The sequence below is a fragment of the Erythrolamprus reginae genome, chromosome 1 (assembly GCF_031021105.1).
Source record: "Erythrolamprus reginae isolate rEryReg1 chromosome 1, rEryReg1.hap1, whole genome shotgun sequence".
Taxonomy (NCBI): domain Eukaryota; kingdom Metazoa; phylum Chordata; class Lepidosauria; order Squamata; family Dipsadidae; genus Erythrolamprus; species Erythrolamprus reginae.
In genome coordinates, this window is record NC_091950.1 from 221760785 (window position 1) to 221779745 (window position 18961).

At 43.6% G+C, this 18961-nt stretch overlaps 1 protein-coding gene and 1 pseudogene across 1 annotated transcript in view; both read right to left on the reverse strand.

The window, feature by feature from the left end:
• Positions 1 to 18961, reverse strand: part of TRPM8 (transient receptor potential cation channel subfamily M member 8) — a 507003-nt gene that overhangs the window by 303677 nt on the left and 184365 nt on the right. The window lies entirely within an intron of this gene.
• Positions 9446 to 10009, reverse strand: LOC139157787 (small ribosomal subunit protein eS7-like; annotated as a pseudogene).

The following is an 18961-nucleotide window of genomic DNA, read 5'->3' on the forward strand; positions in this document are numbered from 1 at the left end:
TCTTATACCAGTTTTCTTTATAATTTGTGGCTAATGTTATCTTTTTGTTTCTACTCCACATTTGTTGCCATTCATTTAGGGCAGGGGTCGGCAAACCACAGCTCAAGACTTGGGTCTTTCTCCCCTAGAGTTCGGATCTTCTGCAAAAGCGAGTTTCTGGCACTGTGCATGTGTCACTATTTAAATTTTCCAACACCTGATTTAGGCAAACACAAGCAAAAGAAGGAATTTATAAACTGCTCTATAGTGCATACTAGCTTAGTGGGGGGAGAAGAGGTCACGCATGTCCTGTCATTCCAGTTTTGCTGCAACAGCTAATCAGCGGAGACTTCCAAGCAAGCGGGAAGTGAAGCTTTGGAGGGGAGAAGTTGAAAACGTTAGGAAAGAGTTAACTACTGTTCCTGCCTCATTGTGAACCTAGGTTTAGAGCCTTTTTGGCTGCCCTCACCCCAAGAACTTTTGCTGCTTCTGCTTCTTTTTAGCTGCACCTGAGGAATTTTTTGGCTCCGTTTCTCCCCTACCCCCCCTTCCATTGTGAATTATATGGAGGATGAAGGCAGCTGAGCAGGGGGAACAAAAAGTCTTTCCTTGCCAAGGAACAAAAGCAGAGTCCTGGTGTGTTTGTATAAGGTCACTCTTCCCCTCTTTCCCTTTCTCTTCCATTGGCATCCTTCCTCCACAGAATCCTCCTCCAACCTTGCGCCCCGGATCTTCAAGGGGTGGGTAAGCGTGCAGGGCATGTGGATGCTTCCTCCAGTCCTTCCTGGGACAGCTGCTCAAACGAGGTCGCTTTGGCATCTCAAAAGGCTTCTGTTAAAAGGGCTCGCTGGCTTTTTTCCTCTCGAAGACCAACATTTGTGCTTCACACACACACACACAAAGACAGAGAGAAAGAGAAAGAGAGAAAGACAGAGAAAGAGAGAGACAGAAAGAGACAGAGAGAAAGACATATAGAGAGAAAGACACACAAACACACACAGAGGGAGAGAGAAAGAGAAAGAAAGAGGTTGCACGTTCTTTCCAAAAAGAGGAAGGGGAAAGGAAGATTCTTAAGGGATCCCCAGGCATTTGGATATGGATGGGGTGGGAAAGGGAGGAAAGCGCAGTGCTTAGGCTGTGTGTGAAAGAGAGAGGGAGAGAGAGGGAAGGGAGAGAAGGAAAGAGAAGGACGGAGGGAGAGAGAGAGGGAAGGAGGGGAGAGAGGAGGGGAGAGAGGGGGAGAGAGTGAGAGAGATACACAGAGTGGGGAGAGTGAGATAGAGATAGAGGGGGAGATACAGCAAAGGGAACAAAGATACAGAGAGAGATATACAGATAGAGGGGTGGGGGAGAGAGAGGCATAGATACACAGAGAGGGGAGAGACAAAAATTCACACAGATACAAAGAGGGGGAGACAGGGAGTAAGATGAAGTGGACAAGGCCATTGGAGCTGTGAGTTCCACCACCTGTCCACTGGACCTGTGTACCTCCTGGCTGGTCTCGGCCAGCAGGGAGGTGACACAGGGCTGGGTCCTAGAGATTGTCAATGCCTCCTTGGGGAGGCGGTCCTTTCTGGCTCCTCGTAAGGAGGCACTTGTGCGCCCCCTCCTCAAGAAGCCTTCCCTGGACCCAGCCATTCTTAATAACTATTGTCCAGTCTCCAACCTTCCTTTTATGGGGAAGGTTGTCGAGAAGGTGGTGGCGCTCCAGCGGTCCTTGGAAGAAGCTGATTATCTAGGCCCTCAGCAGTCGCGTTTCAGGCCTGGCTACAGCATGGAAACATCTTTGGTCGCATTGATGGATGATCTCTGGCAGGCCCGGGACAGGGGTTTATCCTCTGTCCTGGTGCTTCTTGACCTCTCAGTGGCTTTCGATATCATTGACCATGGTATCCTTCTGCATCAGCTAGAGGGGTTGGGGGTTGGAGGCACTGTCTTGCAGTGGTTCTCCTCCTACCTCTCCAGTTGGTCACAGTCGGTGTTAGTGGGGGGTAAGAGGTTGACCTCTAGGTCTCTCCCTTGTGGGGTGCCTCAGGGGTCGGTCCTCTCCCCCCTACTATTTAATATCTACATGAAACCACTGGGTGAAATCATCCAGGGGCATGGGGTGAGGTATCATCAGTACGCTGATGATACCCAGTTGTACACCTCCACCCCATGTCCAGTCAGCGAAGCAGTGGAAGTGATGTGCCAGTGCCTGGAGGCTGTTAGGGTCTGGATGGGTGTCAACAGACTCAACCTCAACCCTGATAAGATGGAGTGGCTGTGGGTTTTGCCTCCCAAGGACAATCTCACCTGTCCATCCATTACCCGGGGGGGGAATTACTGACCCTCTCAGAGAGGGTCCGCAACTTGGGCATCATCGTCAATCCACAGCTTACATTAGAGAAACATCTTTCAGCTGTGGTGAGGGGGGCATTTGCCCAGGTTCACCTGGTGCACCAGTTACGGCCCTATGGGGAACGGGAGTCACTGCTCACAGTCACTCATGCCCTCATCACCTCGAGGTTCAACTACTGTAACGCTCTCTACATGGGGCTACCTTTGAAAAGTGTTCGGAAACTTCAGATTGTGCAGAATACAGCTTCGAGAGCAGTCATGGGCTTTCCCAAAAATGCCCATGGCTGCCGATCAGTTTCCGGTCACAATTCAAAGTGTTGGTTGTGACCTATAAAGCCCTTCATGGCATTGGACCAGAATATCTCTGGGATCGCTTTCTGCCGCACGAATCCCAGCGACCGGTTAGGTCCCACAGAGTTGGCCTTCTCTGGGTCCCATTGACTAAACAATATCGTCTGGCAGGACCCAGGGGAAGAGCCTTCTCTGTGGTGGCCCCAACCCTCTGGAACCTGCTCCCCCCAGATATTAGGATTGCTCCCACCATTCTTGCCTTTCGTAAACTTCTTAAAGCCCACCTCTGTCATCAGGCATGGGGGAACTGAGACATCTCCCCCTGGCTTATATAATTTATGCATGGTATGTTTGTTTTTAAATAAGGGTTTTTTTAGAGACTTTTTAATATTAGGTTTGTGATATATTGTTTGTATTATTGTTGTGAGCCACCCTGAGTCTGCGGAGAGGGGCGGCATACAAATCTAATAAATAATAATAATAATAATAATAATAATAATAATAATAAATATAATGAAATGATTGCAGAAATAGTGAAGAGGGTAAAGAACTGGACATCCCCTGGCACTGATCAGGTGCATGGTTTTTGGCTGAAATACCTGACCAGCCTGCATGCAAAAATGGCCAAATTGTTCAACAAAATGCTGCAGACAGGAAATATCAGTGCAGCAGCAGCGAGCAGACGAAGATCGGGGTTTCCCCACCGCCCACGCAAAGGGGAAACCCCGGCTCCTCGCTGATGCCCCCGCTCGCCCGCCCGCCCGCCAGCAAGAGGGGGAGAGATAGAGAAAGAGAGAGAAGGAAAGAAAGAGATGAGAGAGGGAGGAAGAGAGTGTGAGAGAGGAAGAAGCAAGATAGAGAAAGAGAGAGAGAAAGAAAGATGAGAAAGGAAGGAAGAGAGTGATGTCATCGGGTGGGAAAAACCGCGATATAGCGTTTCGTGAAGATCGAGATCGCGAAAATCGAGGGATCGCTGTATTTGTTCTTGTTATATCAACCTTACTTTATGCTTTATTAATTTCCTCTGATTTTTAACTTTGTCATCATATTCATTTTGTTGCATTTCTAGTTCTAATTTTTTAATTCATCTTCTAGTTTTTGATATTGCATCTTTTTCTCTTTATTCTTTTTTGCCATGTAAGAAATTGTTAAACCCCCGTATATATATTCCTTTGTTATGTTCCAAAGGTTTTGTAGGGTTGTATCATTATTTTTATTTATTTTTAAAAAAGATTCTAATTCTTTCCCTATCCACTCTTTATATTCAGAGTCTGGTAATACATTTCTATTCATGGACCAATTTTTAAGTTTTTTCTTAACTTTCCAATATATAACTAATGGGTTATGGTCTGCCCAACTATTAGTTTCTATCTCAATATCTCTAATCTTTTCCATTATGTGTGCTGATGCCCAGGCCATATCTATCCTAGTCCAAATTTTATGGGGGTTTGAGTAAAAAGTGTATTGTTTATTTTGTGGGTGGCATTCGCACCATATGTCTTTTAATAATAATTCTGTACTCATTTTCCAAAATGTTGTTTATTCATTTATTGTTAGAGTTGAAAGGGACCATGAAGGCCACCAAGTTCAACTCTATAGTACACCAGTCAAGTGGCAGTTCAATCTTCTCTTAAAAATGTCCAGAGTGTTGGAGTTCACAACGTCCGCTGGTAGGTTGTTCCATTGGTTGATCGCTCTGACCGTCAGGAAGTTCCTCCTTATCTCCATGTTGAATCTCTCCTTGGTCAGCTTCCAGACATTGTTCCTCGTCCAGCCCTCTGGTGCCCTGAGGAATAAAGTGATCCCCTCCTCTCTGTGACATCCCCTCGTATACTTGTAGACTGCTATCATGTCCGCTCTGGCCCTCCTTTTCTGTAGGCTATCTATGCCCAGTTCCCTCAGTCTCTCTTCGTAGATCTTGGTTTCCAATCCCTTAATCATCTTGGTTGCTCATTTTTGCACCTTCTCCAGAGTTTCAATGTCTCTTTTGAAGTGTGGTGACCAGAACTGAATACAGTACTCCAGGTGTGGTCGGACCAGGGCATAGTAGAGTGGTATTAAGACTTCCCTGGTCTTGGGGTGTATTCCCCTGTTGATGCAGCTTAGGATTGTGTTGGCTTTTTTAGCTGCTGCTGCACATTGTTGGCTCATGTTTAGTTGATTGTCCACCAAGACTCCGAGGTCTCTTTCGCAGGGTTTTTTCTGCCTAGGTGAAGGACTCTGCTCTTGTGGATGTTAAATATCATTTTGTTGGTGTGGGCCCACTGTGTTAGGTCTTTCTGTAATTTGAGCCTTTCTTCTAGGATATTGGCTACCCCCGCCAGCTTGGTGTCCTCTGCAAATTTGATCAGTTGCCCTTCTATTCCTTCGGCCAAGTCGTTGATGAAAATGTTGAAGAGCACAGGGCCCAGGACTGAACCCTGTGGTACCCCACTGCCTACATTCTTCCATGTGGATTTGGAACCGCTGAGGACAACTCGTTGGGTGCGGTTGGTCAGACAGCTATTGATCCATCTGCATGTGTTGTAGTCTACTCCGCTTTTTTCTAATTTGTGGATTAGGAGATGGTGGTCGACTTTGTTGAAAACTTTGCTGAAGTCTAAGTATAAGAGGTCCACCGTGTTGCGCTGGTCTAACAATTTGGTTATGGTGTTGAAAAAGGATATGAGATTGGCTTGGCATGATTTGTTTCTGACAAACCCATGTTGGCTGTTGGATATTATCTTGTTTGTTTCCAGGTAGTGGCAAAGCTGTTATTTTATTATTTTCTCCAGTATTTTTCCAGGTACAGTAATACCTCATCTTACGAACATAATTGGTTCTGGGAGGAGGTTCGTAAGGTGAAAAGTTCATAAGATGAAACAATGTTTCCGATAGGAATCAATGAAAAAGCCAATAATGCCTGCAAGCCCATTAGGAAAATCCAAAACATTAAGGCTTTTTTTTAAAAAAAGCTGCCAGCAGACGAAGGAGGCGAAGGAGTGGGGGGAGTGACATTGAGAGGTGGCAAGAGGTGGCAGTCCCAACGAAGCAAGGTGAAAAGAGCCTCTCTTGAGCTCCATGGGTCTTTCCCTCCTGTTTTTGCCCACCCCGTTCTGCTCATTTTCCCCACACCTTTCTCCTCTCTTGATTTCCATGGGTCCCTCCCTTTTTTGCCCACACTGTCCTGATCATTTTCCCCACACCTTTTTCCTCTCTTGATTTCCATGGGTCCCTCCCGTTTTTGCTCACCCTGTCCTGATCATTTTCCCCACACCTTTCTCCTCTCTTGATCTCCATGGGTCCCTCCTGTTTTTGCCCACGCTGTCCTGATCATTTTCCCCACACCTTTCTCCTCTCTTGATCTCCATGGGTCCCTCCCGTTTTTGCTCACCCTGCCCTGATCATTTTCCCCAGTGGCAGTGGCAGGTTCGTAAAGTGAAAAAAATTCATAAGAAGGGGTAAAAAAATTCCGAACCCTGGGTTCGTATCTCGAAAAGTTCGTATGACAAGAGGTTCGTATCATGAGGTACCACTGTATTGAAGTCTGCCTAATAGGTCTGTAGTTGCTTGGATCTGTCTTTTCCCCCTTTTTGTGGATGGGAACTACGTCCGCTCGTTTCCAGTCTTCTGGTAGGTCTCCAGTGGCCCAAGATTTTTGGTAGATGAGGAGAAGAGGTTCTGCTATGGTGTCTGCCAGTTCTTTTAGGACTCTGGGGTGGAGTCCGTCAGGTCCCGGTGATTTGTACTCATTAAGCTCCCTCAAGTAGTCCCTAATGGTAGCTTTGTCTGTGTTGTGTTCGGTTCTGGGGCTATTATTTGCAGTTAGGTTGTAGGTTGGTTGGTTGGTAGTTCCTTTATGTGTGAAGACTGATGTAAAGTAGGTATTGAGCAGATGTGCTTTGTCTCTGTTGTCAGTGATTTCGTAACCATCTTTGTTTTTTAGTATGGTGACCCTTTCCTTGATTTTTTTCTTGTTGTTTATGTGGTGGAAGAAGCTTTTTTTGTTGTTGTTAATTTTCGTTGCGAGGTGCTGTTCGTGGTGAGCTTTTGCTGTTCTTATGTTTTGCTTGCAGGTTCTGGCTGTTTGCTGACATTCCATCTTGGTTATGAGTCCTTCTTTCCATTTGTTGTATTTGGCTTTTTTTCTTTTACGTTGTCTGCGAGGTCCTTGTTTAGCCATGCTGGTTTCATTTTAGTTTTTCTGCTTTTCTTTTTTGTGGGGATTTAACTGTTTTGGGCCTCAATGATAGTGTTTTTTAGGGCTTCCCAGGCATCCTGTGTGGATTTAGTCTTAAGAAGTTCCTTTCAGGGTTTATTTTTCAGGTTCGCTCTGAGCTTGTTAAAGTCTGCTTTTCTGAAGTCTGGGACTGTAGTCGAGTTGGGTGTTGTAGTTAGTGATTGCACAATGTTGAATTTCAGGATGGTATGGTCACTCTCACCTAGCGTCCCTTCTCCTTCTATTCCCTCAATCATTTCTTCTGTTTGTTAAAATTAGGTCTAGTATTGCAGTCCCTCTGGTTGCTGTTTCCACTTTTTGAGTTAGAAAGTTATTGGCGAGGCTGGTGAGAAATCTGTCAGACTTTCCACTTGCTGCTGAGTTTGTTTTCCAGTTAGTGTTGGGGTAGTTAAAGTCCTCCATTATTATTGTGCTGTGCTTGTTGCATATTGCTGATAGTTGGGTTGTAAAGAGTTTGTCCATTGTATCTGTTTGGTTTGTGGGCCTGTAGTAAACTCCAATTGTAATGTTGTCCTTTTTTTCTTTTATGTTAACCTATATGGTTTCAAGGGGGTTATCTTCTTTGGATTGATATAGCTTAATGGCGGTGTAGTGGTCTTTTATGTATAGTGCAACTCCACCTCCTTTCTTGTTTTACCTGTTTTTCTTGAAGAGATTGTAGCCCTTTATCTGTGTGCTCCAGTCATGCGATTCGTCTCACCATGTTTCTGTAATACCAATTAGATCGTATTGGCCCTCGTGCATTAGTACTTCTATTTCATCTTGTTTGTTCCCCAGGCTTTGTGCATTAGTGTACAGGCATTTTAGGTGTTTGTGTCTGATTCTGGGTGGGCATTTTTTATCCTCTGAAATGTTAGTGGGTTTAATTTGCACCCCTTTCTTATTTGGTTCATTGTTCAGTCTCTTACTTTGGTCACCCGCCCCTCTCAGATCTAGTTTAAAGCCCTCCTGATAAGTTGGGCTAGTCGGTTTCCAAGGAGGTTCTTTCCAGCTCTGGTAAGATGTAGTCCATCTGTTGCTAGGAGTCCTTCTTGAAGGTATTGTAGACCGTGGTCGAGGAACCCAAAGATGTTTTGGCGACACCATCTCTTTAGCCAGTGGTTTATTTGTGGGATTTTGCATTCTCTGTCAGGATGTTGTCCTCTTGTGGGTAGAATAGAGGAGAAGACGACCTGTGCCCATATCTTTTTGACTGTATTGCCCAAGTGGTCGTAGTCTTTTGTGATTTGGTTCATGTCTTTCCTTGTGTCATTTGTTCCTGCATGGATCACTAGTAGAGGGTAGTAGTCAGTGGGTTTTAAGATTTTAGTGAGGTTTAGCGCTATGTCTGAGATTTTGGCTACAGGGAGGCAGCTCACCTCTCTGCATTGATTGTCCGGTCTGCAGATGGCAGGTGCAGTTCCCCTGAGAATTAAGTCACCAATTACCACCACTCTCCTTTTCTTTTTGGTTTGGTTGGGGAGAGGGAGAGATAGGAAGCTTTTGGGGTAGCGAATTTTGGAGAGATTTGGGGTTAGATAAGAAGCTTTTGGGGCAGCGAATTTTGGAGAGATTTGGGGCTAGATAGGAAGTTTTTTGGGGAGCGCTTTTTGGAGATATTTGGGGCTAGATAGCAAGCTTTTGGGGCAGCACTTTTTGGAGATATTTGGGGCTAGATAGGAAGCTTCAAGGGAGTGATTTTTGGAGAGATTTGGGGCAAGATTTTTGGAGCCCTCCTTGGGCCCCCGGCATCACACCCGGCACTCTACTGACGCCGGAGCCTCTCCAGAGGCCCCGATGAAAGCGGAGGACTCTAACTCAGCCTGGAGCCCTCCTCGAGCCCCTGGCATCAAACCCGGCACCCAGCTGACACAGGAGCTTCCACGGAACCCCCGACAACAGCGGAAGATGCACGGAGCCCTCCTTGAGTCCTGGCATCACACCCGGCACCCAGCTGACATAGGAGCTTTCCCAGAGCCTTACGCTTAATCAAAGCATAATCAACTAATGAATCAGCAAAAACAAGACCAACCAAAACACAACTGACTACAAAAACAGCACTCATCAACAAGCACTCATCAACTACTTCACTACCAGCCTCCTACCATGAAGAACGAATCACGCACTCAGAGAGTAGCCACTCCTACTACCTACATGGAAGACAAACCCACCACACACAAAGAAGATGAAAGAGCTGACTTCCTAGTGAGTTGCACACTGTGCTCCATGTATACACTCCTAACCTCAAACTTCCAAAACTTCACTTGCAATAAATGTAAAGTAATCCAATTACTTGAGGAAAAAATAGAAAACCTAGAGAGAAACCTCAAAACCCTGCAGCATCAACATCAAAACAAGAAAGACCAATATACTCCCAACACATCCAGCACCACAGAAGAGCACATCAGAACCAACCCCCCCGAGGTTGAAAATGATTGGACACATATCACCCAAAGAAGAAAAAACAAATCATCCCCAAACTCTCACCAACTCCAACCCACCTCCCTCCTACCCAAGTGCCTACAAGTAACAAACATGCAGTACTACTGGCACAAGAAGATCAACAAACAGTTGACAAGGAGCCACCAAGAACCAAGCACAACTATACAACACCATCAAACACAGTCATCACGAATGCTAGCCTCCAACATCTTTGCCTGTCAGCTTCTTGTATACACCAGTAAATGTTTCAACCTTGTGTTCAACATTGTTCTGTTGCGCTTTGTCTAAATGGACCTTTATAAGTCGACTGCCATCCAGTTTTACACGGATTCTCTTGCCCACAATTTCACTGGGGAAAACCAAGTCTTCAAGAATGGCATCGTGTACTGCAGTAAGGGTACGGCTCCTGGGATACTTCTGCTTGTTTTTTGTGCAACTTTTTCTTGTTGGCTTCGGTAAAATTCTTCTCTGGGCAATGAAAACAACGTGTTTTCCACTGAATTTCTTCTCCAGCTCACGAACTAGCCGCACCTGAATCTTCTGAAAAGATTTCAGCTGGGGAACTGGTACGAAAATGATGATTGCTTTTCTACCACCACCCATTTCAATCTTCTTTGCTGCTGTAATATTCAATTCTCTCAGCTGAGCCTTTAAGTCAGAATTCATCTCCAACTCCAAGAGAGCCTGTGAGATGCCAGATTAAAAATCATCTGGCTTTTCGCCATTGGGCTTCACAATCTTTGTGCTCGAACTGAACATGGCATTTCATGTTCATGTTGGTAAGATTACCTTTCTTTTCTTTTTTCTTCCCTGTATAGTCCATTTGACTATCTGAGATTGCATTAAAATCACCTATTATTATCATGTTTTCTATTGATAGTTCAATTATTTTATCGTGTAGTTCCTTATAATTTTTTTTAATTATCATTTGGTGCATATATTGATATAATAATGAGAGATTTCGATTCTAAATCCAATTGTACAATTAAGATTCTACCTTCGTTATCATTATATATCTGTTTTGACTCTATTGTTTCGTTGATGTACATTGCTACTCCTCTTTTTTTTATTCGCTAAACTGCTGTAAAGTTTCCCTAATTTTTGTTTATTAAGTAATCTTCTATTTGATTTCATAATATGAACTTCCTGTAGAATATTTATTTGTGCACTTTGTTTCTTAAATTTGGACAATATTTGATTTCTTTTCCTAGGGTTGTTCAGTCCATTTACATTAACCGAAAAGATTTTCAGGTCATGTAACATTCCTGTTTATAGTATTTTTTAATTTATTTTGGTTCTCGCAATCTGCTGTCCAACACCAGTTCTTGTTGAGTTTGTGGTTGTTTCTTTTAAACATCTTGTATTTCCTCCCTCTCTTTACCGATAGCCCCCTTTTCTTCTTTATCTTTGGATTCTTTCAGTGGTTGGTCTGTTCTATTCAATCCGCTTTGTGCAAAGAAAGCTCTTGCTTCTTCCACACTCTGTATCTTGATTTTCATTCCTTGCCAAGTCAAAGCAAGTCCTTCTGATACCAACCATCAGAAAATTATGTTTTTTTAAATTAATACACTTGTAAGAAAATAATACTCTCTTCTACTTTCTCTTACCCTCTGTGGGACTTGTTTCAAGATGGCGATGTCTTTCCCTTTGTGCTTCCAAGTCTGATTTCTTGCCTGCTTTAAAATGTCATCTCTGATTATTCTTCTAGAAAACTTCATGTGAACTTCTCTTGCTAAGTTATGTCTCCAGGCATAGCCAGTTTGGACTCTGTAGATTTCATCTATCTCTTATAAATTCTTGCGGGTCCGTTTGTAAAATTTCTCCTATTATCTCTGCCATCTTTGCTATTAGGTCTTCATCTTTCTCCTCACTTATGTTTTGAAATCTCAGGCCATGTGAGGCAGACTGTAATTCAAGATTGGTTATTGCTTCGTCAAAGCCTCGATTGGATATGTAACTATGTTCTTCATATTCTTCCATCTTTTGTCGTATATCCAGAGAGTGACGTTGGGGCATTCGGAATAACCAATATGCCAGAGCAACCCTCCTTGTTAGGGCTCCTGTTAGGGCTGCTGCGACTCCTGGGATGTGGAAACTTAATGGTCCTTGGACGTGGCCATTTAACCCCCACTGTTGTGGTGATCGTGGATAATGGTCAGGAAAGCAAGGGCAAGAGACAGTCTTTTCTTTTCAGACTGAACAATATTTTTCATCAGACTAAAATCTCTGACACAAACTACAAGAACTCCCATAGAAGACATTTTTAAGTTTCAGTCTCATGTGCCTTTTTGTACAGATATTACCTAACAATTTATATTGGATCTTACATCTTTTTAAATAATTGTTTTAGATATATTGCTAAGGTTATTTATTGTAGGGGTTGGAAGGGGAGTGGAGAATGACTGATTATGTGTATGTTAAATGATAGTGAGTGTGATTGTGAAGGGACACTATTTATGGATGATATAACCTTTGTTTTTTAATTTTTTAATTTATTAAGGAGACCAATCTTAAGACAAATGTATGAATATGATTGGATGGAGAGGATGTCTGGACTAACTGACTATTACATCATTGTCTCAGATTAATTTTAACAGCTAACTGGTTAACCATTTTAATTTTAATTTTATATTTTTATATCTTATATTTTTAATTAATTCATTGGGGAGTAATTTTAGGGATGGAAGTTTGGGATTGGATGGAAGGAATGTATGAACTGAATGGGAATGATATGCATGAATTTTTTGGTCCACCTGATGCTGGAGAGGCAGGAGGGGAGGGGACACCCATCACTCGGGTGGTAGAGGGTCAGAACATTCCAGTCCTGCTGGGGAGAGGCAGATATGGTGGGAGCCATGGAACTAGCCATTCCAGGGGAAGGAGGGATCGCTGCTTAACAGTGATCCCTTGTTCCGGTTCCGTGAGCTCAACCCAGGGTGCTGGTGACGAGTGTAATTCTGGCCCTGGGCTCAGGTTGGTGCTACTCAATGCCAGGTCAGTGGTAAATAAACCTCTCCTCATCCGGGATTTGATCCTGGATAAAGAGGATGACCTGGCATGCGTGACTGAGACCTGGCTGGGCCCAGAGGGAGGAGTTCCTCTCTCTGAAATTTGCCCAGCTGGGTTTCAGGTATAGCATCAACCATGACCCCAGGGAAGGGGGGGAGGAGTGGCTATTATAGCCAGGGAGAGCCTGTGCCTACGTAGACTCGTTGCTCCAGAGATTGCGGGTTGTGAGTCCCTCCTTGTGAAGTTGGACTTAGGGGTTCAGGTGGGCTTGTTGCTCACATACCTGCCTCCCAGCTGTGTGTCAACAGCCCTGCCTGTGCTGCTTGAGGAGGTAGCTGGGCTGGCAGTGGGATTCTCCAGACTTATAGTCATGGGGGATTTTAACCTGCCATCGCTCGGCGAAACCTCTGGGTTAGCGCAAGAGTTCATGGCCACCATGACAGCCATGGACCTGACTCAAGTAGTACAGGGTCTGACTCACGAGGGGGGGGCACGCACCCGACATGGTATTCCTCTCTGAGCAATTGAGTAATGGTCTGAGACTAAGGGGTTTAGAAGTGTTGCCTTTGTCATGGTCAGACCATTTTCTATTATGGCTTGACTTCCTGGCTCCAATCCTTCCCCGCAGGGAGGCGGAACCGATTAGACATTTCCGCCCCAGATGCCTGATGGACCCAGAGGGCTTTCAGAGGGCGCTTGGGGTTATTCCAGACGCACTCGTCCACAGTTCGGCAGAGTCTCTTGCTGAGGCCTGGAACAAGGCTGCAGTGGAGGCTCTTGACTGGATTGTGCAATTGCAACCTCTATGCGGCACTAGACCCCGTAGAGCTCCATGGTTCAACGAGGAGCTCCGGGAGTTGAAACGCCAGAAGAGACGTCTAAAGAAGCGATGGAGGAAGAGTAAGTCTGAATCCGATCTAATACTTGTAAGAGCTCATATTAAGACTTACAAAGTGGTGCTCAAGGCGGCAAGATGTGCGTATCATGCCGCCTTGATTGCATCAGCGGAATCCCGCCCGGCCGCTCTGTTTAGGGTGAAATGCTCCCTTCTTAACCAGGGGGGAGTTGGGGAGCCCTTGCAGAGTAGTGCTGAGCATTTTAACACATTTTTCACTGATAAAATCGCTCAGATCTGGGCGGACCTCCACTCCAATTGGATAACAGAGTCGACTGACGACGAGTCAGTCGAGGTGACTGGGACACATACTTGTGCACCTGTCTGGGAAGAGTTTGATCTGGTGACACCTGATGAAGTGGTCAAGGCCATTGGATCTGTGAGTTCTGCCACCTGCTTACTGGATCCGTGTCCCTCCTGGCTGGTTTTGGCCAGCAGGGAGGTGACACGGAGCTGGGTCCCGGAGATTGTCAATGCCTCCTTGGGGAGGGGGTCCTTTCCGGCTCCTTATAAGGAGGCACTTGTGCGCCCCCTCCTCAAGAAGCCTTCCCTGGACCCAGCCGTGCTTAATAACTACCATCCAGTCTCCAACCTTCCCTTTATGGGGAAGGTTGTCAAGAAGGTGGTGGCACTCCAACTCCAGTGGTCCTTGAAAGAAGCCAATTATCTAGGTCCCCAGCAGTCTGGATTCAGGCCCAGCTACAGCACGGAAACTGCTTTGGTCGCGTTGATGGATGATCTCTGGCGGGCCCGGGACTGGGTGCACCAATTACAGCCCTATCTGGATCGGGACTCACTGTTCACAGTCACTCATGCCCTCATCACCTCATGGTTCGACTATTTCAATGCAGAATGCAGATCATGCAGAATGCAGCTGCGAGAGCAATCATGGGCTTCCCAAGGTATGCCCATGTTACACCAACAGTCCGCAGTCTGCATTGGTTGCCGATCAATTTCCGGTCACAATTCAAAGTGTTGGTTATGACCTATAAAGCCCTTCATGGCATTGGACCAGAATATCTCTGGGACTGCCTTCTGCCGCACGAATCCCAGCGACCGGTTAGGTCCCACAGAGTTGGCCTTCTCCAGGTCCCGTCGAGTAAACAATGTTGTTTGGCGGGACCCAGGAGAAGAGCCTTCTCTGTGGCGGCCCCGACCCTCTGGAACCAGCTCCCTCTGGAGATCAGAAATGCCCCCACCCTCCTTGCCTTTCATAAAGTTCTTAAGACCCATCTCTGCCATCAGGCATGGGGGAACTGAGACATTTCCCCCGGGCCTATACAGTTTATACATGGTATGTTTGTGTGTATGCTTGCTTTTAATAATGGTTTTTTTTAGCATTTTTAAAATTATTAGATTTGTTCTTACATTGTCTTTGTTATTGTTGTGAGTCGCCCCGAGTCTATGGAGAGGGGCAGCATACAAATCTAATAAATAATAAAATAATAATAATCCTGAACTTTATCTTCCATTGCTTTCATTTTTTTTTCATTTTCGTGTAAATTCTGTTATATAGCTTTCATATTTCCATCCATTTCCTTCATGCTCCCTTTTACTTTGCCAATTTCAGTTTTGAGATCTCCAATCTCCATCTTGAGATCAGCTTTCAGCTTTCAGCTCTAAAATATTATTTTACTGAAAGAGTAGTAGATGCTTGGAACAAACTTTCCAGCAGACGTGGTTGGTAAATCCACGGTGACTGAATTTAAACAGGCCTGGGATAAACATATATCCATCCTAAGATAAAATACAGGAAATAGTATAAGGGAAGACTAGATGGACAATGAGGTCTTTTTCTGCCATCAATCAAGCTTCTAAATTCAAATCCAACTTATTTGCAATAGATTATAATAGTATGAAAAGGAAAAATAAAGAGTAACTGTTTACAATCCTCCCCTGCAGGGAGGCAGAACCGATTAAGCTGTTCCGCCCCAGATGCCTGATGGATCCAGAAGGCTTTCAGAAGGTGCTTGGGGTTATTCCAGATACACTCGCCCACAGTTCAGCAGAGTCTCTGGCTGAGGCCTGGAATAAGGCTGCAGCGGAGGCCCTAGACTGAATTGCACCGTTGCAACCTCTCCGCAGCTCTAGACCCCATAAAGCTCCATGGTTCAACGAGGAGCTCCGGGAGTTGAAACGCCAGAAGAGACGTCTAGAGAAGCGATGGAGGAAGAGTAAGTCCGAATCCGATCTAATACTTGTAAGAGCTCATATTAAGACTTACAAAGTTGTGCTCAAGGCGGCAAGATGCGCGTATCATGCCGCCTTGATTGCATCAGCGGAATCCCGCCCGGCCGCTCCCTTCTTAACCAGGGGGGAGTTGGGGAGCCCTTGCAGAGTAGTGCCGAGGATTTTAACACATTTTTCGCTGATGAAATCCCTCGGATTCGAGCAGATCTCGACTCCAATTGGAAAACAGAGTCAACTGTCAACCAGTGTTCTCTCTAAAAATTTTTTGGGGTGGGCGGAAAAGTATAGTGTCTGAGCGGCAGTCCCTTTGGGACTGGCCGACACAGAAATAATAATAAAATTTCCCTCTCGGCTTCTGGGCAGGTTTGGAAAACTCTGAGTTGATTATGATTTTTAAGTGAGCGATTGCTCACCTGCTCAGCTTAGAGGGAACTATGCTGACAACGAGTCAGTCGAGGTGACTGGGGCCTGTACTTGTCCATCTGTTGGGAAGAGTTTGATCTGGTGACACCTGATGAAGTGGACAAGGCCATTGGAGCTGTGAGTTCCGCCACCTGCTTACTGGATCCATGTCCCTCTAGGCTGGTTTCGGCCAGCAGGGAGGTGACACGGAGCTGGGTCCAGGAGATTGTCAACGTTTCCTTGGGGAGGGGGTCCTTTCTGGCTCAGTATAAGGAGGCACTTGTGTGCCCCCTCCTCAAGAAGCCTTCCCTGGACCCAGCCGTACTTAATAACTATCGTCCAGTCTCCAACCTTCCCTTTATGGGGAAGGTTGTTGAGAAGGTGGTGGTGCTCCAGCTCCAGTGGTCCTTGGAAGAAGCTAATTATCTAGGTCCTCAACAGTCAGGTTTCAGGCCCGGTTACAGCATGGAAATTGCATTGGTTGCATTGATGGATGATCTCTGGTGGGCCTGGGACAGGGGTTTATCCTCCGTCCTGGTGCTCCTTGACCTTTTAAGGTTTTTTCTGATCAGAATATAAAAGGAAAGTTTTTGGTAAATCCAGTCTTTGAGTCCTCTATTCACAGTCCTCTGCAAATTGCCTGATTTCGTCTTGAATATAAACCTCTTGCCAGCACAGGTTGTTTCCCCCCCCCTTTTTTTTCAGCTTCATTTCTATTTGCCGCTTCTCAGAAGGGGAAAGGGTGACAGCTTCCTTTTCACATTAGCTTCTTTCTATACAATCACACATTTCCAAGGCTTTTTTCCAGATCACACCTCTCTATATATACAGTCCATGAAAATTATTGATCCACATTTGAACAGGTCACGTCTCAAAACAGTCCCGCTAGTAAATCACTACTTCTTCCACCAGCCAGGAGCTCATGCGGTCCTTATTATGCACCGTCTTTTCCAGCTGATTGATCTTCCCTGGGGTTTCTCTAGTTCGCCACCTGGATCGCCATCCCAAAATGACTGTCAGGATTCCCCCAATCTTCCGACTCCCCTCCAGAGGGTCTACAGCTTCAATTAAGCTTACCGATTGACTGCAGGCATCAGGTTTCTCTGTAGTTCTGCTCCCTGCTGTCCGCCCGGCTCCACAGCTGGCTCCGCCTCCGGCACCATTTCTTTATGCAATCCACTTATATCTCCCTGAGGGAACAGCTTGTCTTATTTTGATAGGTCCAAATATAGCCCAGTGGTCTGTCATTGGTCTATCGCTGCCCTAGTCTCAATTATCTATAACCTCAGAAAGTTGACCTGGAAACCTCTTACTCAATCCTGACATTGCTCTTCAGGGAATACAGTAATTATAATTATTTATAATTATATTTATGTCCCACAGTTAATTAATTAATTCTATTTAGGTAGTCCAAAAACATTTCCAAATGTCTCTTTTAAGTCCACTCCATAAGTTCAGTCATAACTCTTAGTATTTGAAACCCACTTTATTCCATGTTCTCACCATTAGAGCACCAGTAATTATGAAATGGATAACTACAGAGCAGTAGATAGCAGGGCAGTCCTCCAGGTATTATTTATTTCCTCTTTCTCCTCTGTCTTATCAGTATTTTTCCCAAGGTGTATAATGTCTGTTCCATTTACCAGTGGGTGGCGCCCTCAACTTAACTTTCAATGTTACACAAAGTCTGGCAGGTTCCAATAATATTTATTTAATATTTATTCAAACTTATAATCAAAATTCAGACAATTCCAGCATTTTAAAATGCCTTATTGCCAATAAGAATTAGAAATCAGATATTTCTATGTTTTTAAAAGTTTTGCACTCTCCTCTTAAAATCTTTTCTTTTCTTTTGGGTCAGTAATTTTCTCTCTGTAAATATTCACCATTGAAACAAACTTTTCAACGAGTCTCTTTTCCAGGAGTTATTTTCTTTTTTCTTTTTTTAAATATTTTTTATTGATTTTCAAAAAAGACAGACAAAAACATACAACATTAAACATTTAAGGAGCTACTATTTCTCCACTTATCATAGAAGTCTAACTATTACAGAAATATAAAAGACCTAACTGTAGTCAGATCAAAGCAGAAATACCACACATGTAAGTTACATTCTTATTGAATTCAAATCTATTTTTATAATATTAAACTTATTATTCAAATTTCTTTATATTTTAAAATATTCTATACTGAAACAAAAAAAGGAGGTTATTAGTAATACAGAAAAAAAAGAAAAATGAAAGAATATACACTTCTAAGTTAGTTATACTATATATTAATTCATTCTATCTTATAATTAACTATTAATACAATTTTTAAAATTCCACCAGTCATACACTTTATTCCATATTTTATAAAATTCTGTTTCAGTTTGATTATTTAAACGTTTAGTCATCATATCTAGCTCTGCACATTCTATGATTTTTTTTAAATACTTCAGTGTCTTTTGGTATTGTCTTTTCTTTCCATTTCTGTGCAAATACTATTCTTGCCGCAACCAATATATGTATTATTAAATAATAAATTTATTTTTTATACTTTGTGTTTGAAATACCCAATAAAAAAAATTCAGGAGATTTTTTGATCTTCTCTTTTGTTATTTCATTTATCCAATTCTCTACTTTATTCCAAAATATTTTTGTCTCAGAACATGTCCACCACGCGTGATAACATGTGCCAATTTCTTTTTTACATTTCCAACAAATAGGCGATACAGACGGAAACATTTTAGAAATTCTATATGGTGGAGGATGCCATCTGTAAAACATTTTAATTTGATTTTCTTTAAAGGAAATTGATTTTGTTATTTTTCCAATTATACATCCATATCTTTTCCCATGTGTCTTGGTTTATCTCTTTGCCTAAATTTTTTCACCAACTAATCATATTATCTTTCAATATCCAACCTATCGTTCTGTAATTTAATAAGTATTTATACACACTTCCAATTATTTTTACTTGGTTTTGAAATAATAATTTGCTCAGTACATTATTTTCTTTTTAAAAAATATAAGTCTTTTTGTCTGTTTGATATCTAGAACTGATCAGACAGAACATACTGCCACCAATCTAAATCAATACCCAAGTCATATAATTCTTGTTTTGTTCTTAATTTAAATTGATTATCTAGCAAATCCTTGTATTTCCAAATCTTACCTTTTTCTTTAAAATTCGGATGCATAATAGCTTCAAGGGGTGAAACCCATTCTGGCATT